Genomic DNA, 27,507 nt, shown 5'->3' on the forward strand with positions numbered 1-27,507 from the left:
CGGTGTCCGTTCCCAATCTTTCGTGAGTACATGTTTAGCCCTGAGGAAATATTACCTTACTTGGAAACACATGAAGGTTGGTGACAGAAAGAGCATGCATCTGGCCATAGAAAATCTACCACAGCAAAATTCCATCTGACCCATGTGAGCATGGAAAACTAGATGTTAAAATGATGATAATGACGTACAATACCAAGCACATTTATAATATAATGACTACAAATGGTGGTAAGCTGGGAGAATCATTAACATGTTGAGCAAAATGCTTATTAGTATTTTGTCCACCTTTATGTTCTCAGTTCAAATGCCATTGGATTCGACTATGCCTTTCATCCTTTCAGGGTCGATAGAATATGTACTAGTTGAACACTGGGGTTGATGCAATCAACTTGATCCCTCTCCTGAAATTGCTGGACCTGTGCCAATATTTGAAACCAATATAATGACTACATAGAAGGCACTTTCTCAAGATACTGCTCAGTGGGATTGAACCCAAGGCAATATGGTTGGAAAACAAAGCTTCTTAACCACACAGCTATCCTTGCACACCAGCAGTTTTTATAAGGTGTGTGTGTATGTGCATGTCTAATTATAGTTTCTGTCTGGATAGGTACTGTCTATCCAGTCTAAAATTATAAGTTTTAATGATTGGTTTCAAGGGAGGGAGTAAGTCATTTTATATTGAACCCAGTGCTCAACTGATACTTATTTTATTGACCCCAAAAGGATGAAAAGCAAAGTCGACTGATGAAATGCTTGCCATCTTATAAGTGTTAGTTATTGGTTTTAAATTTTGGCTCAGGGCCAACAAGTTTGGGGGAGGGAGTAAATCAATTACATTGACCTCCTGTACTCATCATCATTATCATCATCATCATCGTCATCCAGTGTTTTAAATCTGGGTTTTGTCCCCGTTAATGAGGGTGGCCGGATCTACCTCAATGCTATAGCAACTGAGGCAGGAAGGTGCAGCCCATCCCAACCTTTGGGCTAGCTGGCACCCATTCTCCCTTGTTATCATGAGGCTTTTTTGGAGCTGGATTTTCAACAGGGAGCATGCCCTTGCTTACCCCTAACCTCAGTTTCTAGACATGAGTGGTCCCGAGACCAAGGCTTCTACCATGATTCTTAAGAAATGTGGTGGAAAACTAGCTCAGGAAGGCAGCAACGCTACTCCCTGGGACCTCTTTCAGAGACCCCTATCTAGGATATTTTATTGACCCCCCCCCCACACCGAAAAAAAGGATGGAGGGCAAAATCAACCTTGGCGGAATATGAACACAGAACATAAAGACAGATGAAATGCCACTAAGCATTTTATCTGGCATGCTAATGATTCCGTCAGCTTGGCTCCTTGTAAAGTGTTAATTATTAAGGATAAGAAATAAGTGATTACCAATTCATTAGAAAAATGCTAAATTAATGGAATTTAAGTAGAATCTAATGTGTTCCTCAGTAAATGGCTGATGTAGACTAGCATAATACCCATGGTGTTTCAGATTCAGTGTATGTATATACTAAATGTAAACTATTAACCCCACATGCTGTGAATTCAGTTTCATGGTATGTACTTTCGTGTGATTACACTTTAGTTTCGTGATATGTACAGAGATATGATGATACCTCTGTATGTTATACTTACAGTGTGAAAGTGCCTATATATATGTATTACATTGAATGCATATTTGCCTCTGACTGAGATAATTGTAGGAAATATTATTTCATGTGAATGTATAAAATGGCAATTATCAGTGTATGATATGTGTGTGTGTGTGTGGATAGGATATGGTTGTATACATACAGGCACTTGTGTGTATGTGTGTGTGTGTGTGTGTGGATAGGATATGGTTGTATACATACAGGCACTTGTGTGTATGTGTGTGTGTGTGTGTGTGTGCGCACGCACACACACACACACACACACGTATTGGGTTGCAGAATAAGTTTAAGTGCTATGCTTAACCCTTTCATTACCATATTTCTGCTGAAATACTTTCCCTGTTTTAATTAATAATTAAAATAATTAAGAATTTAGTAAAATAATTTTCTGATTACTAAGCTGGTGCTTAGAGCTTAAACTAGCATGAAATTTTGATGGTAGATTTGAATTCAGATCGCCTTAAATGTTTTAAAGTTTATGTTCAGCAGGGGTGGTCGCAGGTGGATTGGATATCAAAAGGGTTAAAACTCTTGGTTCTTGAGTCACTTTTGTAACTTTTCTGCTGGTTATATGTGTATGTTAGGTGGCGATCTGGCTGAATTGCTAGCATGTCGGACAAAATACCTAGTGGTATTTTATCTGTCTCTATGTTCTGAGTTCAAATGCTACTGAGGTTGACTTAATTTTTTTATCCTTCTGGAGTCGATAAACTAAGTACCAGTTGAGCACTGGTGACACTTGCATACAATACTATGCCATCAACAGTCCATTGTACTTATAATAAATTACTGTAAAGAAATGTAGAGGTAATCTGATGAAATGGATATAGTTTTCCACTTACTTTTCACTGGCTTTAGTTTGGTTTTTATATAAATCTTTCCATGCTTGCATGGGTTAAATGAATGTGTTATTGAGGTATTGTCTTACAATATTGGATACCCTTCCTGGTGCTAACCTGTTTTCCAAAGGATCTATTATTCCTTTAGCATTCATGTTACTTTGTCAAATTCAATGCTTATTTATTTACATTGTTTTGAATTAGTCATGCATTAACTTGTAGCTTTGAGATTTCAATGATGTGGTTTGTTTATTTTTAGAATGATATTGTAGGGTTTGCCGTGAGAAGCCAAATCTGGCCAATTTGAATGTAAGACAAGTAGAATATTTGAGCTGGATATGGCCAGTTTAAATGCTAAAGGGTTATTTCATACAACTTCTAAACCACAATGCAGACAAATTATTTGCTGACAGTAGAAGTGATAACATCACTACTTGTAGGCCATGACTTTTGTAGAAGTGAACACAAATGTAAACAAACACACACAAACATACACGCATACACATCACACAGTGGGCTTCTTTCAGTTTCCATCTACTGAATCTAGTCATAAGGCTTGGTTAGCCTGAGGCTATAGTAGAAGACACCTAAAGTGCCATGTAGTTGGGAACAAATTCATTTTGTCATATTGTTAATTAAGACACTTAGTTCTGCATACCACATCTACCTGTCTGTCTGTCAGGGATATTGTGCAGGTTTTTCAGAGCTCATCACCTATTGCTAGATAACTGACAATGTAAAGTTAGTATGATGTATCTTCTATTGTTGGATAAAACAGGTTATGGAAAGTTAAACCACTAACTCTTTTGCAAAGTTAAGTCATTGGCTCTGTTATGGAAAGTAAAGTTAAGCTACCGATTCTATTATGAAAAATAAGGCCACTGGTTCTTCTGTTGCGATTACGTAAGGTAAATAAAATATTGATTTATGTGTGTCTGTGTGTGATAATGTTTTCTTTCCATCACTATTTAACAGATAATTCCTTACTGCAGCATAATACAAAACATATTCAGGAATGAGGAATTGTTAATTTAATTATCAGTCACATTTTGTGATAGGTCATTATTGTATTGAACATTGAGACATAAAATTTAGGGTTGGCTTTGGTAGAATTTGAATTCAGAACATCATTGTTGTCATTGTCATCATAATCATCATCATCATCATCATCATCATCATCATCATCATCATCATCATCATCATCATCAACATCTAATGTCCATTTACCATGTTGGCATGGGTTGGACGGCTTGACAGGAACTTGGAAGGTCAGGGGCTGCACAAGGTTCTGTAGTCTGTTTTGGCTTGGTTTTTACAGCTGGATGCTCTTCGTGATGCCACCTATTCCACAGAATGTACTGAGTACTTTTTATATAGCACCATTACCAGTGCTTTTCACGTGGCACCAGCACTCGCACCAATGCTTTTTATGTGACACCTGGGGTCTTAGGATCTCAATTCTGTTGTTGTGGGTGGGCCTTCTTGAGTACAGCAATGCATCAAGCAATTAATCTGATGTTCCATTATTTTAAATCTCCGCTGAGGTCGACTGTGCCTTTCATCCTTTCGGGGTCAATAAATTAATTACTAGTAAAACACTGGAGTCGATGTAATCGATTATCCCCCTCCCCCAAATTTCAGGCCTTGTACCTATAATAGAAAGGATTATTTTTAATCTTTTTCTGCCTCACTAATTGATATGGGTCAACATTTAATGCTTTGGTGTTGTATGTTTATTATCATGATGATGTCCTCATTGTATTGTTTTGACTACATTATCTGCTCCTCATATGGCATCATCTCATCCTGGACATAATCCTGCTCTTATTCCAGCAAATGAGAGAAACTGTACACAGTTGTTCAAACTACCAGAAATAGCATCCAAATCTTCCCCAAATTACAACCTATCATCTTAGTATCTTAGGTAAGTAGATGGTTTATGGCATAGTTAAGAAGCTTTCCTCCCCAACCTTGTCATCATAGTCCTGGACCAACCAAAACCTGATGAGTGTATTTTGTAAATGGAAACTGAAAGAAGCCTGTTATGTGTCATTGTCATCATTATCATCGTCATCGTCATCATCATCTCATTGCTATCATTTAATGTCCTTTTTCCGTGCTGACATGGGTTGGGCAGTTTCACAAGAACTGCTTATTTGTGTGTGTGTGTGTGTGTGTGTGGCTTGTGTGCATCCTAGTCTGGATAGCATGTAATGATTGCAAATGAGCAGTATCAAAATACAGACAAGGTTGTTCATTTCCAGTCTTCCATGAAAACAAGGGAAAATATTACTTGGCTTTGAAACAAGTGAGGGTTGATGACAGCAAAGTCATCTGGCAGTAGAAAATCTACCACAATAAAATTCTGTCTGACCCATGCGGACATGGAAATGTGGACATTAAATGATGACGGGGGGGGGGGGGTGATGATGATGATATATATCTATGTGTATGTATATATATATATATATATATATATATATATATATATATAGTTGAAATTTATAGAAAGACAAAAGACGAAGACAGGTCTATGAACAGCAAGCAGGTGTATTAGTTTGATGCTTGGGAAAGTGAAAAGATCTTTTACATTTCAAGCCTACGCTCTTCAACAGAAAGGAATAAGAGAAAATAAACAGAGAGAATAAAAAAAAAAAAACTTGTGGATATAGCAGTCAAGCATGGCAACTGATTAGCAAAAAAAATCAGATGGTCTGTGGTGTGGGTGCTGGGAAGTGGTCAGTGCTAGTGTGTGTGCACATGTGTAAGTGTGTGTGTCTGTAGCATGTGGCTGCTCATATAGTGGTATGTGTGGTGATGCTATTGAAGATTGTGTGTGGGTGTGTGAATGGTCATGTTTGGGTATGTGGATGATGGTGTGTAGTGTGGGTGTGGGATGTGTTCAGTGCTAGTGTGTGTGGAGTGGTGTGGTGTGCTGGTGTATATGTATATATGCGTGTGTGTATGTGTATGCATGTAACTCTATAAACAAACTGCTGAAATTGCATTTTTCTTTTCATACCCTTCTGTCTTTCAAACATCTGAAGATTACATTATATGGTTTCATGTTCAATTATATTTGGACAGTTACTCCTTCTCTATAGAATAAATCACAATACAATGACAATACTTGCAAGAGAGTGAATAATAGTTAGAAGTAACTCCAGAAAAATCTCGGCTTCATATAAAGAGATTAAATGTTTTTATAGATAATTGACGTATAAGGATGGTGCTAATTTTTTAATAAATGTTGTGTCGTTACTTGTCTAACTGACTGAAGAAGGACAGCACTTAAGTATGTTCACTCTCTAGCAAAAGAGTTGAAATTGTGTCAAAACTCAAGTAATTTCATACAAAGTTATTTCACAGAATTCACAATAAATTCTTAAGTAAAATTTGTTGTCTGTGTGTGTATGTGAGTTTGTGTCCATGATTGTCTTTTTATTTATATTTATTGGTGTAAATAGTTTTGTTGTGTCTCATTATGTATAAATATGCAATTTAACAATTTGATAGACTCCTGAGTTCAATAGGACCTACTAAAATACTTGTGGGTAGTGTCCCAGCATGGCTATAGTACAATGACTGAAACCAGTACAAGACTGGTGTACATATATATCATCATCATCATCATCATCATCATCATCATCATCATCATTTAATGTTCTTTTTCCATGGTGGCATGGGTTAGATAGTTTAGTTTGAGCTGGAAAGCTGGAGAGCTGCACCAGGTTCCACTTGTGTGTTTTGGTATGGTTTCTGCGACTGGATGCCCTTCCTGACACCAACCACTTTACAGAGTGTACTGAGTGCTTTTTATGTGGCACCAGCACTGATGCTTTTTGCGTGTTTTATATGGCACTGGCACACACACACACACATGCACATATATGGTTTGTGTGAAATCTTGGCCAAATGCACGTGTGTGTGTGTGTGTGTAACTGCCTCCCTGCTTTAACTTCATGTGCTGATTGTAAGTGACACTATCATGGAAGCAGTGTCTGTTTTCAATCTTCTATGTAAACATGTCTAGCTATGGGGAAATGCTACCTCACATGAAAAAAGGTGAAGGTTGGTGACAAGAAGGGCATCCAGGCATAAAAATATCCATCAAATTCCACTCAGCTTATGTGAGGATGGAGAAATGGATGTTAAAATGATAATAATGATATCAATGATGATATATATGCACTCAATGCATATACTGTAGACACACACACACACAATTCTGGGTAGAAGTAGGGGTTCACCAAGGATCAGTCCTCAGCTCCCTCTTATTCATTATAGTCCTCCAGGCAATAACAGAGGAATTCAAGGCAGGCTGTCCCTGGGAACTCCTCTACGCTGATGACTTTGTTCTAATAGCAGAGTCACTGCCAGAACTAGAGATGAAGTTTAGGGTGTGGAAGCAATGTCTAGAATCAAAGGGCCGGGCCTTAGGGTTAACCTAGCAAAAACCAAAGTCTTAGTAAGTGGGAAGGCTGTCAAATCATAAGCCCCTTCAGATAGATGGCCCTGCTCAATCTGTAGAAAATGTGTGGGTAGAAATTTCATATGATGTACCTGGTGTAAGCTATGGACACATAAAAGGTGCAGCAATATCAAAGAAAGGTTAACTGGGAAGATAGTTTTTGTGTGTGGCAGATGCACAGGGGCAATAAACACTGAAAGATGTGCAGAAAACAGATTCCATCACATGCCTAGGGGGAAAAACTAGAAGTAGTAGCTTCTGCTACCTAGGCGACACAGACAGAGTGGGAATGTGTGTATGTATGTGTATATATACAGGGTTGGCCAAAAGTCACCTGACAGTAAATCAAAACCATTTAATTCCAAGATTTATTTATGTTTAACAACTGAATGAATTTAATGAAAGCATCTAAATATGAAACATCATGAAAATTGTCCTTCTTGAGCGACACATTTTTCCATTCAAGTCAATACAGAATTACAGATAGTGTTTATGGAATTTTGATTTACTGTTGGGTGACTTATGGCCAACCCTGTATGTATGGCTATGAGATGTTTTAGCATTACTATTTGATGCTGACTTATTTGACATCAGATGTTTTGATGTTTCTCTCATTCACACACACATACACACTCTCTCTCTTTGTCTCTATCCCTGTCTGTCTGTTTGTCTCTCTATTTCTGTGTGTATGTGTGTGTTTACTTCCAGTGCCAAAAAGTGCTGTCGTCAAAACAGACTGAATACCCAGTCACCCATGCTGAATAATTTACTTCTAAACAGCTGTGCCCAGTTGTCTCAATCCTTAGGTGTATGGGTGTATGTGTGTGTATGTATATATATATATATATATATATATATATATATATATATCATTATGCTTTGTTATCAATGTGTTATGTCTAAGTCAGCAGTAGATGCCAGATGTTTTATCATTATCATTCATACAATCACTCATTTATCTACTCCACTGTGGCAGCAGTTAAGCTGTTAGCTTAGGAGTACATGAGCACACTTGTGTGTGTATGTGTAAATGTGTGTGTGTGTGTGTGTGTGTGTACACTTCTCTGTTGGAACTGTTTCATTTGCAGACACTGTTGCTATTTGAAAAGGCATGACTGGCACAACACAACTTCACAGCTCTTTTAAAAAACACCAAATGTTATGACAATATAAAGATCATCATCATCATCATCGTCATCATCATCATCATCATCATCATTATAATCACCCCCCCCTCCCCAGCATTCACTATCAACATCATCATCATCATCATAATAATTATCATCACCATCATTATTATCATGTGGTGCTGCTGACTGTCACAAAAGAAGTTCAATGTAAAAATTTGAATTGAAGTCTTTCTATCACTTTCCTAGAGTTGTTCTATAGATCTGGCATATTTAGTAGATTAGTAGGATTAAATGTTCTGCAGAAAAGATGCAGAATATGTGTTGGTGATTTCTGAATATATTTTACTGTCATGGTCATTTGCTGTTGACCCCAAAACTGGAGCTCAATTGTGCAATGTGCATCTTGTTTTACATGGTAGGAAAAATTTTTCTCCATTATTATTCATGGTCTTATGGTGTGTAGCTTCTTATTAATATTCAAAGCTGATAGCCTCAAACTGCAACCTCTGCTACCAAGTAGTGAAATTCCTTCATCATCATCATCATCATCACCGTTTTAATATCCATTTTTCCATGATTGCATAGGTTGGACAGAGCTTATTGAGGCATATTTTCTATGGCTGGATGCTCTTCCTGTTGCCAACCCTCACCTGTTCCCAAGCGAGGTAATATTTCTCCATGGCCGGACAAGTTTTTTACAGAATATTGAAAATGGATGACGCTACATGTATGTCAGTGACACTCATTTATAACTGTCATGTAGTGTCAAGACAAGGAGACACAAACATGCATTTCATGGTTAAATTTCTAAATTGCATTTTTCTTTGAATTTTGGGAATAGTGTTTGCTTAATATTCTGTTTTAACCTGGATTTGAAGATGATTGTTGATATGGCTGACTTCTGATGAGGTTTTGAACTAGGAAGGTATGAGTTTGAAGCCAGAAGCTATGAATGTGATTGAACTCTCAAGACATTTGTTTTCAGTCACCATTTTGTGGGAACCAGTTGTCACTTGAAGAGCTGCATTTTTTACAATTTGCATTTTCTTTTATGATGTGTCTGATGCTAGGGGACTCCAGATTGGACATTTATAATCAAGAATTGGTCCCACCAATTATTTTGTAGGTTGCTATATTCTGCAAATTTATTCTGTTCCCTAGTACTGCCAATGATTTAAGAACCTTGTTACTTTGTAGAGCATAACCTGTCATTATTCTACAATGTGGTAAGAAAGTGAACATTGTGTTAAATGTGACTTTTAATTGTGGCTCTACGGATAGTGTATCGCCAGAAACTTGGACTTGTAGATGATGATAGAAGTGAGGTGAACATAATCACAGTTGATTTAGGTACTTTGTACCGGCAGCAAAGTCACTGGAGTTGGACAGGTTCAATCTATTGGTGATCAAATCTGAATGAGATTGGAACAGAAACTGCATTTAACTACCTGATGAGTTTGAGCTGCCCATTCTTTGGTGTTAGTGCCTTGGAGATATTAAATTTGAAGTATGAAAGAAAAGCACAGCTTTCGCAGCAAGCTCCAAGTTTCAGGATTCTACCCTTAGATAACTGCTCTCATTGTTTTTGTTTGTCTACCCCTCAAATACACTGCTAGCCTTTTTGTAGTGCTCTTTGGGAGAGTGTTATCATAGGAATCTAACAAACTGCAGTGGTTGACAATATCAAAGGCTTTGTTAAGTGTAGTGCCGCAGTAACTGTCCAGAGCTAGTGTTTTTTTAATCAAATTCAGCTGCATTGGATGCTAAGAGTTGCAAAGATCTGAAGTTGTAGAGTTGTTGCCTGAATTCATGCTGGTGGTCTTGGAGGTTTAGATGGAAATTGGTTATGAGTAGAAAGTACTTTTAATTGTAACTGAACTAATAAAAGACACTGGTCTGTTTGATGGTGAGATAGTTTTAGCCTTGCCAGGTTTCAAAAGAAAGACAATTGTCGAGGTTTTCTGAATTGCCAGGATTTGACAGTTTTTTCAGTGATATATTAAACTTAGTTGTCAGGTACATGTGTACAATACCACGTTTGCATTCTTCAAATGAAATATTATCAAACAGACTGGACTCACAGCTTTATGATTGTTAAGTCTTTTCTTTCTTCAATCTTATGCTACCCTTTTTGTTAAGATCAAGAAAAAAAAGATATTGATTTTTATGGTCATTACATGATGTTTGTAGTCTGACACATGTCTGGTTGCATTGCTGGATTGTGCCACCACCACTGCCACTGCCATCTCCTCCTCAACACCATCATCATCATCATCATGGTGGTGCTTTCTTCTCTAATTAATAGCACATTCAATCAATCATGCTTAGTTTTCAGTTTTGTCTTGTTTAGTTTGTTGTGATAATCAAAAGAAAATATGCATGAAGCAGTCCTGTTTCTCGTCCCTTAGTGTAAGAATGTGTAAGTGTGTGTTCTTGTGTGTTCTTTAGTTCTTTCTTTTGTTTGTTTTAGCTATCATGGCTAAACCCATGCTGGAGCACTGCTTTACCTGTTTCTATACGTTTGTCATAGTGTAACAAGAACATGTACATCATCATCATCTTCATCATTTAACGTCCGCTTTCCATGCTAGCATGGGTTGGACGATTTGACTGGGGACTGGCGAAGCGGATGGTTACATCAGACTCCAATCTGATCTGGCAGAGTTTCTACAGCTAGATGCCCTTCCTAATGCCAACCACTCCGAGAGTGTAGTGGGTGCTTTTTACGTGACACCAGCATGCGGGCCAGTTCGGCAGTACTGGCAACGGCCACGCTCAAATGGTGTTTTTTATGTGCCACCTGCACAGGAATCAGCCAGTGTTTTGTTCACATGCCACTGGTACAAGTGCCAGTAAGGCGAAGCTGGAAATGATTGCGCTCAAATGGTGCTTTTTACGTGCCACCAGCACGGGAGCAAGACTGCTGCTCTGGCAGTGATCTGGTTCGGATGATGCTGTTAGCGCTCCACTGGCACGGGTGCCAGTCATCAAATTTGGTTCAGTTTCGATCTCACTTGCCCCAACAGGTCTTCGCAAACTGAGTTTAGTGTCCAATGAGGGAAAGGTACGCATAGGTGGGCTGGCCACACCTCTGGTAAAGGCCACGGGATTATGGTCTCACTTGTCTTGCCGGGTCTTCTCGCATTAAATACATAACACATAATTTATAGCACTACATTACTGTGTTTACCACCCAACTCTAACTGAATGTTCTGCACCATGTTCCATCATTATTAGTAACTCCATCAAAGCTTCTTTGCTGAATACTTTTCCTTCCTCTCCATGAGTCATGGGCAAACTGCATTCTGTAGGACTTTCTGAATGGCACATCTGACAAAACAAAATACCTTGAATTTTTTTAGTAGTGCAACCTGCCTGATGATGTGTCATGTCTCATGTGGCCTGCTTCTCAAAAAAAGGTTACCCATGCTTGCTCTATAATTACATCCCCTTTCTCCCCACCCCATCAATTGTCCTTTCTGCATCTGAGCTCTGCCATTGATTTAATTAATCTCTTCTCTTCAGCATTAATTCTTCACTCTGCCCAAACAAGTTAACTGATTGCTTTGGTCAAGTAATTCTCTACCCTAACATGTGTCCACTCTTTGCAGGCTGCTACATGCTGTCTGTCTTGCTTGTGTTGACCATTGACTCCATTGTCACTATATTTACACCATATTATATAGAATATCCTCTCTCTATTTATTCTGTGGTTGAATGTAAACAAGATCACAATCACTGATAGCATAGTTAACAAGCATCTTGTTATTAGACGTTATCATGGTTATATCCCCAATGGAGTTCCATAATGTAAGATTGTTGTATGGGTAAACTGAAAATGTTAATGAGTGCAAACAGGATGAGACTTCAGAAATCTTGAACTAAGTACATTTTAAATATATTTAATGATTAAAATAGTTTCCCCCCACATTGTATGAAATACTGGAAAATCAGGTATTCCTGTTGTCTACACTAGTAGAATTAAAGTATTTACCTGCTCCACTAAATACATTGTATAAATAAGGTAGAAGACATCCATAAAGAGGAAATTCTTTCTTTTTTTTTTTTGTTTTCTTTTGCTTGTTTTTGAGACTAATTTCACAAACTAATTTTAGATTTCAAGAATAGTTAATATCAAGCAATCTTTTTCTTTTTCTTCTCCTTGTTATTCTGAAGGGAAATATTTAGCATTTTCCTTCTTGTATTGTTTAGATAATTAATTGGCTTCCAATTAGTCAATTAATTTCTATGCTAGTCCTCAACCCTTCACAAATATTCAATCAAGTTTCTCAGATAGTGTTAAATAACTTCTAATAAAAATGTTTTGACATTTTCAAATAGTAAAGTGTTCAGAAATACAAGTAATACTCAAAAATATTCTATATAGATGGTAAAGATATATGATACATAAGTCATTTACAGATAGAAGACACACACAAGTTTTCCATATAAATATAGAAGGCATATGTAATTCTATATAAGTACAAAATACATAGGTATTCATTGTATTATAAACAGAATCAAATATATATATATATATATATATATATATATTGATAGGAAGGACAACAAAAGAAAGAAAGAGACCTCGATATTATGTAAATAGAGGAATTTATCTGCAAAAATATGTGACACTTATTCAGTAGCCATGATAAAACCCCGAGTTTCGGATGCCGGGATGGGAGCCCACGCCAACATCTCTTCAGTTATCTGGCCATTGAAAATTCCTGTGAAAAATGACCGTTAAACAAAGGGAAATTACCGTGTGGTGACTGATATATATATATATATATATATATATATATATATATATATATCATTAATTTTTAGCAGAAGCAACAGAGTGACTATTTGTATCACCTTATACCAAACCTTATACATAGTTGTCCAAATGTTTCATATGTCAGAAGAAAACAGGCACTTGTATATTAGGTAATAGAGTGGGTATATTATTAATATTTTTGTAATATCCTATTCTCATGATAGTCAATATATTATCAAATGGTTTCATGCTGAAGAAAGAGAGGCAAATTCAATAATCATCAAATATGGCTGAATGGTCAAATGACCATACTTTTCTATATAACCACATCTGATGATTGCTGAACTTGCCTCTTCTTTTTTGGCATAAAATCAGTTGATATAATATATTGGCAGTCATAAGTCTATAATATTATATGAATTATATTTACTGACATATATGGGACTGAAGTATATTCATATTATTTTATTCATTACTGATTGTGGTTATGCTAGGAAACTGCCTTCAAGAATTTTTAGTCAATCATATAAACAACAATTATTTCAAATTTGAAATTTATTTTATCAATCAGAGATTTAGGGACATCCTAATTTAGAAATTTGATGAGAGGGAGGTGCTACAGACTTGTGACATAGAAGGCAACTGGGAATTCCTGCAGGACAGTTTGTGAGTGCCACAGACCAAATCTGTGGCTGGTGCAAAGTCCCATCCAGACCTAGGGTGATGTGGTGGTGGAACGATGTTGTAGACAGGGCTATTAGAGCAAAGAAACAGGCTAAGAAGGCCTGAAAATGTTGGGGTAGCAGGGAACTGTATCAGATAGCCAGAAGGGAAGCTAGGAGACAGGTATATCTAGCCAAGGGAGAAGCAGAAAAGAAGTTTGCCTATGTTCAGCAATGTGAAGACCAAAGGGTTGAAGTGTTTTGGATTGCAAGACAGTGTGTGAAAGAAAATTGAGATATCATAGGAGAGAAATGTGTCCGCATGGATGATGGTGCACTTGCTTTTAATGAGTCTGCAAGGAAAGAGGTTTGGAAATGCTATTATGAAAGACTGCTGAATGTGGAGAATGAATGGGGGGAAGAGAGTCTGCCAAATGTTGACCCAGTTGAGGGACCAGCTATCCGAATCGACAGTACCTTGGTAGATAAAGCAATTAGGGATATGAAGACAGGGAAAGCCCCTGGCCCATCAGGAATCACTGCTGAGATGCTTAAAATATCTGGTGGTGTGGGTTATGGTTTAGTCACCTGTATTGTAAATCAGGTGGTTCACGAAGAAGTCACACCCAATGACTGGTGTAGCAGTACCGTAGTCAACTGCTATAAAGGTAAAGGTGATGCCTTAGATAGAAATAATTACAGCAGTATCAAATTGTTGGATCAGTTACAGAGAGGGTTATAGCCCAATTAATTAGGGAGACAGTCTAGATGAGATGCAGTTTGGTTTTGTGCCACTGATGCTATATTTCTGGTAAGGTAAGCTACAAGAGAAATACATAGCCAAAGATAAACCTCTGTACTTGGCTTTTGTTAACTTAGAGAAAGCCTTTGGCAGGGTCCCCGATCCCTTCTCTGGTGGTCAATGTGGAAACCAGGAATAGATGAGTGGTTGGTGAGAGCTGTACAAGCCATGTACAGGGATGTTACCAGTAAGGTGAGGATGGGCAATGAGTACAACTTTGAGAATAAGATTAGTCTGGGCAAAGTTCAGAGAGCTCCTACCTCTGCTGGCAACAGAGGACTTCTCCCTCAGAGTGAAGGGCAGATTGTATGATGCCAGTGTGTGAACAGCTATGCTATACAGCAGTGAAACATGGGCTGTTACAGTGGAGGACATGCATAGGCTTGAAAGAAAGGAAGCCAGTATGTTTCAGAAGACCTGTCAAGTCAAGTGTAATCGTAGTCATGGTTGATGCTGGTGTCACATAACTGGTACCTTTGTCGGAGGAATGTAAAAAGCACCTTTTGAGCGTTGCTGATGCCAGTGGCATGCGGAAAGATCCTTCTGAGTGTTGGGCCTCGTGGAGGCAATGACCAAACATTTGGCATTATGTTGTGCTTGAGAAAACCCATCAAGCCAAATAAAATCACAGTGATGGCAAATACTGGTGTCACACAAATGGCGCCTGTGCTGGTGGCATGTAAAAGCACCCATTACACTCTCAGAGTGGTTGGCATTAGGAAGGGCATCCAACCATAGAAACCATGCCAAATCAGACTGGAGTCTGGTGCAGCCTTCCAGCTACCAGCCCTGGTCAAACTGTCCAACCCATGTCAGCATGGACATCAGACGCTAAATGATGATGATATTTTATCAAAGTGCAAAGTTATGTATTTTGGTTTCCATTTGCCAAATTTCACTTGCAAGGTATTAGTCCAAAGAAGGTTATAGTATGAAATACTTCCCCAAGATGATGCACTCTGAGATCAACTTAGAACAATATGATAATAAAGATAGCTTCTTTATCGTATGACTATGATGACATTTATTTGTTTATATATAAGTTTTGCTATGAGTGTTGCATGGTTATCACATTTATTGCAGCTTTTTGGCTCTTTAAGATATAATTTCCTATAGTATCTGTAAACATATATTCCTTGTATATGTCATAGCACTTCACTGATTAGACTGGAAAATTCTTGCATAATTGATGAAGTCATTTGTGTCTAAGACTACATAGTCACGTTTCATAAGTATGCATTTATGTGAAGTGTATTTGCAATGTGAGTATATTTATCAATGTATATGTATGTAGATGAAAAAATGTTGTTCATAATTTGGACAATGGTCTGACATATCTGAGTAACTTCCTCTTTCGTTCTTCAGACTTGTAATAGAATATTATGGGAAGGTAGAGGTGTGGTAAGAAGCTTGCTTCCCAACCATATGGTTTCAGGTTCAGTCCTACTGCATGGCACCTTGGGTGAATGTCTTCTACTATGGCCTGGGCTGTAGTAGAAGACATTCTACTAAGATATATATAAATATATGTAATATATATGTGTATATATATATATATATATATATATATATATATATATATATATATATATATATATATATACATATATATATATATATACATATATATATATATATACATATATATATATATACATATATATATATATACATATATATATATATACATATATATATATATACATATATATATATATACATATATATATATATACATATATATATATATACATATATATATATATACATATATATATATATACATATATATATATATACATATATATATATATATACATATATATATATATATATATATATATATATATATATATATATACATATATATATATATATATATATATATCATATATATATGTATATAGGGGGGGTTTACCCTATATAGCATATATATATATATATATATATATATATATATATATGTAGGGGGAATTCACACAAAGAAACAAAAGATGAAGACAGGTGATGTGACTCCCTAATTGTGATAATAACTGATTGATAACATTAGTCATGATTATAAGTTTCTTACACTATACATTCATACATACAGTTCTCAAGGCCAAAATTAGCCTTTTGGTTGAGACCAAAATGTATTATACATACTCTTAGAACACATACATACAGGAAAACTAGATAAGTGAATGACAATAGTCTGGATCTTGTTTGGATGTATGTATGAAAGAAATAGTTATAGACAGACTGAGTCAGAAAGTAGAGCGTTAGGTACAGCAGATATATTCAATTGATTACCAGCCTGATCATTGATCAAAAGAAGACAATAATGTGTTCAGTTGATTTGTTATCAGTAATAGATAAGTTCTGATAGCTATTCATAGAATTAGTCATGACCCAGTGATCTGTATTTCAAATAAGCTATGCTAATCTTTAGAATAATGAATAACGAATTGGATTACCCTGCTCAATGGTTTTCAGTTCAAATCTCTAACAGAAATTTTGCTGTGCTTCTGGGGCAGAGTGCTTTATTCTTCATTGCGTTGGTTTACATTAGTTGTTGGAAAATAGTTATAATTTGTGTGTGTGTGTGGTGGAGGGGTTGCCTGCAAGCGACCTTACACCATAAAACCAGAACTAAGTAAGAGCTGGTCCTTAAAAACCTTTGAAGAATTAGAAGCATTTATATTTAGATTTTATAAAATATAAATGACTGGCTGTAGGAAGCATGTGTAAGAAATATAAGTAAAGTGTGGTAATGCAAATGTAATATTGTAAGAAATATCACATGATAAGTGTTGTATGGTATGCTCATCATCTATTGACTACAATTTGAACTTGGATTAGGTATCATGATAGAGAAGTCACATATCTTGTTTCATAATTACAGTCCTAAGTTTGGTATCAAACATGACATTAATGTCAGGGTCTTAATCATAGTTTAGGCATCAAGGTCTTCACCATGGTCTTAGAAGAACAACATGGTTTATATTTCATTGTTTTGTCCCTGTCTCTTCTACTGCTATTGCTTTGTCATCTCTTCTACCACTGCAGTTTCACTCCTTGGTCTCTTTTACCACAATTATAATTTTTTCTGTTCCTCTCTTTTTCTCTTTACTTGTTTCAGTCATTTGACTGTGGCCATTTTGGGGCACCGCCTTTAGTCGAGCAAATCGGCCCCAGGACTTATTCTTTGTAAGCCTAGTACCTATTCTATTGGACCCTTTTTGCCGAACCTCTAAGTTACGGGGACGTAAACACACCAGCATCAGTTGTCAAGTGAAGTTGCGGGGGGTGGGGACAAACACAGATATACAAACATATACACACACACACACATATATATATATATATATATACATATATACAATGGGCTTCTTTCAGTTTCCGTCTATCAAATCCACTCACAAGGCTTTGGTCGGCCTGAGGCTATAGTAGAAGACACTTGCCCAAGGTGCCACGCAGTGGGACTGAACCCAGAACCATGTGGTTGGTAAGCAAGCTACTTACCACACAGCCACTCTTACGCCTGAACTATTAAGTTTTATACTGTCCCTTGTCCAGCCTCATCTGATGAACCTGTATCTCTTCCCATCAGTATCTTTATTGTGTCTCACTTATCCCTTGAAAACTCTATACAAAACACTTCAAAACAATCCTATTTTTCTGGATCTCAGAAGTACTTTGGAGTGTTTAAGTGGCCTATGTTCTCTATAGGCATTAACCTATAGAAGGTTAGGTAAACATCATCCTCAATAACCTCACCAGTCTTGGAGGGAAATGTAAAGGTCATGACCATGTCCTCTCTTCTGACCAGAAGAACAGAAACAATATGAAGAGAAGGCAGATTTAGTTGAGATAAGAAATAACTGGGATAAGCTGTTATTAACGAGATTACAATTATCTGGTCTGTTAACTTCATATTTAGAGTGCATTCATTTGTTTTATTTTTCCATACTAGTATGGGTTAGATGAATACATTGTGATAATAAATAATAATAATCATAATAACATTATTGTATACAATGTACAACAACTCATCAGAAAAAGTAGCTAAAAATGCATGAACAGTACACAGAATAATGCACAGGAAGTGAACAGTGAACAAGCCATTAACAAAATGGGAGGGGGACATCAGCGGTGAACATTGAAGTATTGTTTTTACAGACAGGTGCCCTTCCTGTCACTAACCTTGTCCTGTTTTTCAAGTAAGGGATCTATTTCGCACATCTTGAAAGGTGCAAAGCCTGTAGATGGTTTGTATCATCATCATCATCATCGTTTAACGTCCGCTTTCCATGCTAGCATGGGTTGGACGATTTGACTGAGGACTGGTGAAACCGGATGGCAACACCAGGCTCCAGTCTAATTTGGCAGAGTTTCTACAGCTGGATGCCCTTCCTAACGCCAACCACTCAGAGAGTGTAGTTCATGATTTTTAAAGTGCAAATGTAAACAAACACCGATACAAGTACAAACACACAACAAGCACCCATAAATATACATCTACCTACCTGCCCCCTCTCCCCACTGCTTCTTTCAATTTATATCTACTTAATCCACTAATAAGGCTTGGTTGGCTCAAGGCTATGGTACAAGACACTTGCTCAAGGTGCTTTGTGTAGGATTGAACCTGAAACCATGTGGTTAAGAAACGAATTTTTCAATCACACAGCTACGCCTGTACCTATATATTGCTTTCAAATTTTTGCACAAGACCAGCAATTTTGGGGGAGGGAGTAGATCAATTACATCGACCCCAGTAATCAGCTGGTACTTATTTTATTGACCGTGAAAGGGTGAGAGAGGTAAAGTCAACCTTAGCAGAATTTGAACTCAGAACATAAAGACAGATGAAATGCAGCTAAGCCTTTTTTGTGGTATGCTAATGATTCTGCCCTTCCTGTACCTATATATTGCACATATTTGCAATATGTAAACATTGTTTGATAGTTACTAGCTGTTTTATTTCTTGGTGTCTGTATAGTCCATGGCTAGATTCAAACTTGGAACCTATATTCCTCAATACTCTGTGCTAACATTTTCATTAATTATATCTTTAAACACATCCAGGAAGAAGACATCCGATACTGATAAAAACTACTCAAAGCTTAATATAGATATAAATATTGTGAATATATAAACTAAAGATGAAACTAATAAGCTCCTGGTTTGTAAATATTTTGGCAATGTAGATCTTGGAGATAAGATGATGCAAGATGGAGATAAGATTGTATATTGCAGACCTAGTCAACCCATATCAGCATAGAAAAACAGATGCGAAAATAATGATGTGTGTGTGTGTGTGTGAGAAAGTACACACAGGTGCTTGTGGATTGTGTATGAAGACATCTAGAGTAATTTTAAATCATTGAATACTGCAGTTGTAGTCTGCCAGGTTCAATTATGCAGACAAAACAATAAGGAGAAACAAATTCTCTCATGTGCATTGCAGTTAACACAACAGCTTGCTTGCTGTCTCTTTTTGTTTTTCTTTCTCTCTTATACACACACACATGCACTCTCTCTCTTTCTCTCTCTCTCTTTCTCTCTCTCTCTCTCTCTCTCTCTCTCTCTCTCTCTCTCTCTCTCACACACACACACACATTTACCCTCACTTAAACACACACACACACATACACATTTCCTCTCACTCACATTATATATCTGTCTCACTCTTGTACATTCATACGCATACTTAAAACATTTCTCATACATAGACTTATTTCTTTAGACATATAAATACACCTACATATCCTGTTATTCTCTCTCTCTGTGTCTGTCTGTCTCTGTCTCTCTCTCTCTCTCTCTCGCTCTATCCCTCCCATTCCAACCCTAGCCGAGAAGTGCAGCTTGCCAAATTCCTCATTCTAATAACCTAACAAGTCTGAAAGTTGCCCAATCTTCTATTTTATTTTTAACACAATGTTGCTGTTTGGATGTACAATCTATTTTTACCCATTATCAACAAGTGGCAGCCCACTGTCTATAATTAGATGTTTCCCCCCCCCCCCCTCTCATGTGTAACATGTGTTTACTCACCACTACAACTGAGCCTCTACCACAAATACTAAACAATCGGTTACTCATCACTGGACATGTGGTCATTCTCCAAAGAGATTTATGATATAAGAGAGAATATTGCATCATTCAGTGTTGTTTTTGTTTTCATTCATAGTATATCTAGGACTACATGGTCTAATATGTGCTTCCTTTTTTGAATGCATAGCTGTGTGATTTCAAAGAAATTTGGCTACTATTTCAAGAGGTGCTTTAATGATGCATAAGGATTTTGTTAAGTTATTTGAATGATTCACTGCTTCACTCTAGTATTATTGTAATTGTTTAGACCCAGATCAATTCAGTTCTCATTAGACATCATTTTAAACTCCCTTCACTGTCTTTTTTGTCACCCACCTCCTTTAATTTATTACATTATCTATTACCACTGCCTTGGTGAAGGCGGAGTTATTGTTTTCAGTCGTGTTTGTTTGTTTGCTTGTTTGTCTGTGGACAAGATATCTCAAGAACTGTTGGATGGATTCAGATGAAACTTTCAGGGATATTTGGCCTTGTGAGTGGCATGAACTGATTAGATTTTAGGATTGATCCAGTACCAGACAAGGATTCTGGATTATTTTTCCTGTTTTTTTTACTTAATTTTTGAGAGCAGTCAGTTTCATTTTTAGTATTCTCGTTTGTGAGAGCAGTCGAGTTTATTTTAGATATTCTCATTTTAAAAATCATCTCTGGCTAATCGTTGAGAGTATGTTGGTGTTGCCTTGACAGAGGTTTGCACTCTCTGAGTGCTCTTGTGTATTTTTGTTTTGTTTTATTAAATTGTAGAGTGATAGAGCTAAGGTTGGGTGACTGGATAGAATACTCGCCCAGTAACCAGACACACTCGCTTTTACTCTTTTACTCTTTTACTTGTTTCAGTCATTTGACTGTGGCCATGCTGGAGCACTGCCTTTAGTCCAGCAAATTGACCCCAGTACTTATTCTATCAGTTTCTTTTGACGGACTTCTTTCAGTTTCCGTCTACCAAATCCACTCACAAGGCTTTGGTTGGCCTGAGGCTATAGTAGAAGACACTCGCCCAAGGTGCCACGCAGTGGGAATGAACCCGGAACCATGTGGTTGGTAAGCAAGCTGCTTACCACACAGCAACTCCTGCACCTACATATTGTTCCTTTATTACCTGACCTGCTAGAAATAGCTGCCAAATCAGTCTTATATTCACACTCTACCTTCATAAAAAAAAGTAGAAAGAACATACTGGATAATGTGATGGATAGTCCTGGGTGGAATGTCTTTGATCATAACTCTATTGAGTCAGAGCTGGTCTAGGGTTAAAGAATATCAACAATTATTGTGTTGTGTCCATAACCAAGATATGTTACCATATGATAGTGTAAGTCATCATTAGGAGTAGAAGTTGTTTCACTGTAACTTTGATGTCCAAATAGTCTCTTGCCTCATAGTACACAGTTCAGTTCTTCCCACTTGAATGATCACTCATGATAGATTATTACTTTTAGTTATTGCTGTTTAGATTTTGATGAGCTCTGAGCCAGTAGACTTATGATCAAAGACGTTCCAGCTGTCCATCCTATCTGTTATTCCACTAGAAATAGATTCTCTTAAACACTCAGATGGCTTACTAGAAGTAGTTGATAGCTTCTCAATCTAAGAGGCATAATTAGCAGGGGAGATGATTATCCAAAACAGTAGCCAGAGTAAGAACAGGCTGGAAAAATTTCTGAGAACTTTTAGCAGTAAAGGTCTTTTTCCTCAGAATGAAGGACAGATTATATGATGCTTGTATTAGAGCATACCTTGACACTAGGGTAATATTTTTGGAAGCCGTGATTATATATATATATATATATATATATATATATATATATATACACACACACACCTCTATTGGTGAAGGGATTGATTATCATCTACTTTGTGTTGTCTATACAAGCCTTGTCAATGCTTGAGGTTAACCAACTATCTATACCATGACCATATTGGATCTCACTACTTTATTATACACACATACACATACACACACATGCATTGACTTTCCCTCCATGACTCCTGTCTCCTTACCACTTACAGACACCTTTCAACTCTTGTTTCTGAACACTTGTGCAGATCACATCATCTACTCCATTTCACTCTTACCCCGTTACACTTCTCTAGGTCCAGTTATAAAGTGGCTTCACTGGATCCCACTCTTTCTCTCCACCCAATGCACTTCTAGCTTCACTCTGCCGTACTACTTACAGCTAGCACTCTCACTCCTTCTGGGTCACCTCTATTGCTATTCAACCCCTAATTTTGCCTTTATCGCATTACCCAACCATATCTTTGTTCACCCCTGCCTTTCCCGTCATACTCTTGTTCCTTCAACCCTTTCAATGAACATCGTAAGGCTTTTGAGTACTCTCTACACTTACACTCCTATCTCTCTGCCTCAACTACCTATTTCGGGTTTTCCTGTTATCATTGCTTCCTGTCCTTTTCCTTTCCTTGGCCCATTTGCCTTAGATCACCGAGTACTCTAGTGTTGCTACCACAAGAAAATGTACCTAGTACACTCTGTAAAGTAGTTGGCTATAGACAGAGCACCCAACCATGGAAACCAGATCACTTGACATTTATGAACACCAATCTTTTGGAGTAATAGCTCCCAACATGAAATGACTCAGAGCCTGACAACTCATCCAACCCATGCCAACATGGAAAGCAGACGTAAAATGATGATGATGAAGAAGACAATGAAGATGATGACGACAATGATGGGGATGATGACATAGAGTTTGAGATGATGATGTAGGATTTGAGATGAGATTTAGTTGCTATTTCTAGTAGGTTGGGTGACTACATAATGTTCCCTTGATAATTCATCATTTGGGCAATAACTAATGAAATTGAAGCCTACAGCCTGCAGATCATTTAAAGTTTTGTGATATTATATTTGATATAATATGATATGATATTAATTTTTTACTTTGTTTACTGTGCCTGCCACAGTCACTGCCAACTGTCTGACTTGAAACATAAATAAATCATTGAACCAATGTTAATGGAGATAAAAGTTTGTATCACACCATAGCACTTCATTAACAGTTATTTGTCACTATCTTGTTTATTTATGTACCTTTTGTTAGCGTCTGGCCCTAACTTTTGACGAAACTACACCCAGTGATTCTTTTTGCGTTGCACTTTGTCAATATTTTGTTATTTATCTCTCTACTGCTGCATTGCCACAGAGCTGGCACCGAATAAATACGCCATTTCATCTGCACTGCTGTGTGTGGATGTGTGTGTGTTTGTGTGATGTATACCTGTGTGTGATCGTAATTTTGTCTGCAGGATGTGTTGGTGTGTCTGTATATGATTTATGTGTATGATGTGTTGTGTCTGGTGTGTGTGTGTGTGTGTGTGTGTGTGATGCTATAAGCTTACTTCTCAGCCATGTGATCTTGGGTTTTGTGGTTTTGTCCCACTGTGCAACACCTTGGGCTAGTGTCTTCTACTGAGGCTTGGGCTGACCAAGATCTTGTGAGTGGATTTGGTTGATGGAAACTGAAAGCAGCCCATCACACACACACGCACACGCACACGCACATGCACACACACACACACGCACACACACACACACGTATATATACGTAGATGTTTATGTAACTGTGTGTGTTTGAGTGTACCATTGTTTAGACATCATACGAGGAGCATAAATGAGCATCATTGTCATTTACAATGAGCTTGTTCATTTCCAGCTTTCTGTGGAAAAACATGTCTGACCATGGGGAAATATTACATGGCTTGGAAACAGGTGAGGGTTAGCAACAGGAAGGGTATCCAGCTGTAGAAAATCTGCTTCAATAAATTCTGTCTAACCCATGCAAGCATGGAAATGTAGATGTTAAATGATGATGACAATAATATGTGTTGTAAGAATGGAGGTGTGTGTGTGTGTGTGTTATTCATTTCATAAATTCCTTCAAAATTCTTAACTATTTTCAAAAATCAACTGAAACTTAGTGCATATAATTTTAACTAAGAATACAAACAATCTTAATGTTATCCATCCAACAGCTTTAACTCAACATATTTCTTTCATATAATGGCCTCTGTCCTCCCCCCACACAAGCACATGCACACACACACGCACACACACACACGCATACGTGCATACATACATTCGAGTCAATGAAAGATCTTTTGTGCATTCACTCAACCTGCTAGAAATAACAGTCAAATTTCCCTCAGGTCATCTTTAAAAAGAGGACACATTAGATAAGCTATGCAACCATCCAACCCATACCAGCATGGAGTATGGACATTAAATGATGATGATAGATACCCTCTCAAAAAGTGGGATGGTCCCAACAAGATGCCTTTGCTGAAGATAAATAACAATGGCGACAACAACGTATACATAAACACATCAACACACACACACATGTACACAGTGTGTGTGTGTGTGTGTGTGTGTGTGTGTGTGTGTGTGTGTGTGTGTGTGTGTGTGTGTGTGAGAGAGAGAGAGAGAGAGAGAGAGAGAGGGAGAGAGAATGAACAGAACATCAAATGTCTGTATGTTTTGGTTTCTGTTTGGTTGTACATTATCAGTCCCATTAGTGAATAATTAACCAAATTGATTTCAGAACAACAGGAAATGGGGAGTTATGATGCTAATGACTTTTTAGGATAATAAAAGATTGTTTGTCGATGTAACAACAATAATTTGCTGTTTATAATTTATTCCTTTTCTTTCCTAAATACCGACAGTAATAGAGTTTGACAGATCTTGTTGATAGTGTAATGCAATATTAATTACATAGCACATGGTTTGTCAATACAGGTCAAAACAGAACAAAACTCAGAGCCAAGAATACAACAAGAATGCAAAAGATTAAAACACTGCAGAAAAACCAAAAGTAAAAAAATCTTTATTTCCAATAATCAACCAAGGCAAAGTTTATGTGTGTTTGTGAAAATGTACATCGAAAAGTCAATTAGATAATTCATATTGTAGAAATAAATATTTCAAAATATGCTTTTTTTATGTTGTAAAGTCAAATGTGAGTGTGTGATCAGATAATTGACAGCAGCAACAAATGAAAGTAAATAGTTTGTGTTTTAAACTAGTAGGAGTTGTTTTAGTTGTGAAATCAATTTGATTAGAGAGAGAGAGAGAGAGAGAGAAGATCAGATAGTTTAGTCATAATTGCAAACATTAGAAAAGGGAGACATGTCTGATGTCAAGTGAGATAAGAGAAGAAAGAGGGCAGTGAATTTTCATCTACCTAAAGTCAAATCTAGACTCCACATGCAACAAGCTTCTGAATGGATAAAATTTCTGATAGCTAAAAAAAACACACATAAGGATGGATCTTATGTGGTCATGTGTTCTGGTTAACATACAAAAGACAAGGGCTCACAGACTACTTGTTTTACCTAAAATTTCTGATTAGTTAAAAAAAAAACATGTGACAAGGTAAACCAATATATGGATGAGGTGGCTATAGCCTTCTTAATTTAAAAAATGTCATAATAAGTAGATGTGAATGTCTATTTAAAATTTCTCTATTAAATAGGCGCAGGAGTGGTTGTGTGGTAAGTAGCTTGCTTACCAACCACATGGTTCCGGGTTCAGTCCCACTGCGTGGCACCTTGGACAAGTGTCTTCTACTATAGCCTTGGGCCGACCAAAGCCTTGTGAGTGGATTTGGTAGACGGAAACTGAAAGAAGCCTGTCGTATATATGTATATATATATACATGTTTGTGTGTCTGTGTTTGTCCCCCCACCATCACTTGACAACCAATGCTGGTGTGTTTACATCCCTGTAACTTAGCGGTTCGGCAAAAAGAGACCGATAGAATAAGTACTAGGCTTCCAAAGAATAAGTCCTGGGGTCGATTTGCTCGACTAAAGGCGGTGCTCCAGCATGGCCGCAGTCAAATGACTGAAACAAGTAAAAGAGTAAAAGAGAGAGAGTAAATAACTTTTCAGTGATTTGTAACAAGCCAATAAGAGTTATGAAGAGTTGTGGGACATTTTGTGTGTGTGAATAATCCCTCCCCTTATGCACACACTCATAACACTAACTTCTGACAGAGAGATTGTAATCTAGATACTATTAGGGTTGAATTTTAAGTGAGTTTGAAAGGTCTAAGATTATTTTCTTCATGTAGTCAGGTATAGAATTACTGGGTTCTGTAGAAGGATGTAGAATTATTGAGTTATGTTATGAAAAAAAATCAAGTTATAGGCATGTGAAGAGAGATGTATAATTATTGGTATATGTAGGCAATGTGGAATGATTGGTGTACATAGAGAGATATAGAATTGATTTGTATGTAGAAAGATATATTGGGTTGTCAGACGAGTTTATATTTTACAACTCAGTCAACATCATCTGGTTAGGAAACTTGCCCAAACCAATGCAACTCTTTTATGCCAGATATCCCAATCAAACAATGCAGCATGAACATCTGGCTTGGGTTTTAGTCACATTGGTCTTTCACGAGCTGAAATATCTCATCTGCACAAATCACGGCTATAAATGATAGCAGTGGTTTGCTTACTGAACTGGCCATTGACACTTTATTATCTGTTCATCTGCCGAGCATCTGGTCTATATTTACCATTGGTCCGATAAGTTCATTTGCTGATAAATTCACATCCACCAATGCTACATCACTTGATATTAACTTAACCAGGCTTGGGTAGTTACATGCATTCTAACGCATAGCCAGGACCCTGGCAGGTGTCCTTACTCTGGGTCAGAGTAGAACCGGGAACAATAGTCGTTAAGAGGTGATTCTACTCTTGTCAAAAGTCCTGAAACTCCTGAACCAAAGACCCACTACTGGATACAGATTAAAGTCATAGCCAGGATTTGGAACGCCATTGTCATATGTCTCAAAAGAGGTAAATAGATTCAAATTTCAAAAATGATAAACAAAAGCTGTAGAGAGAGAATAGAACTAAAAAAAAGACAAAGAAAAAACCCATAAAACACTATCATAAAAATATTTCTTTGTGTTAACATTGGAAAGGATTAAAATCATCATCATCATCATCATCATCGTTTAACGTCCGCTTTCCATGCTAGCATGGGTTGGATGATTTGACTGAGGACTGGTGAAACCGGATGGCAACACCAGGCTCCAGTCTAAT

General features: G+C 37.2%; 1 protein-coding gene across 4 annotated transcripts in view; it reads left to right on the forward strand.

Moving 5' to 3' along the window:
• The window catches only part of LOC106876194 (uncharacterized), a 149,952-nt gene that overhangs the window by 93,948 nt on the left and 28,497 nt on the right, over positions 1 to 27,507 (forward strand). The gene's annotated exons all lie outside the window — the stretch shown is intronic.

This window comes from Octopus bimaculoides, chromosome 9 (genome assembly GCF_046866305.1).
Source record: "Octopus bimaculoides isolate indiv1 chromosome 9, ASM4686630v1, whole genome shotgun sequence".
NCBI classification, from domain to species: Eukaryota; Metazoa; Mollusca; class Cephalopoda; order Octopoda; family Octopodidae; genus Octopus; species Octopus bimaculoides.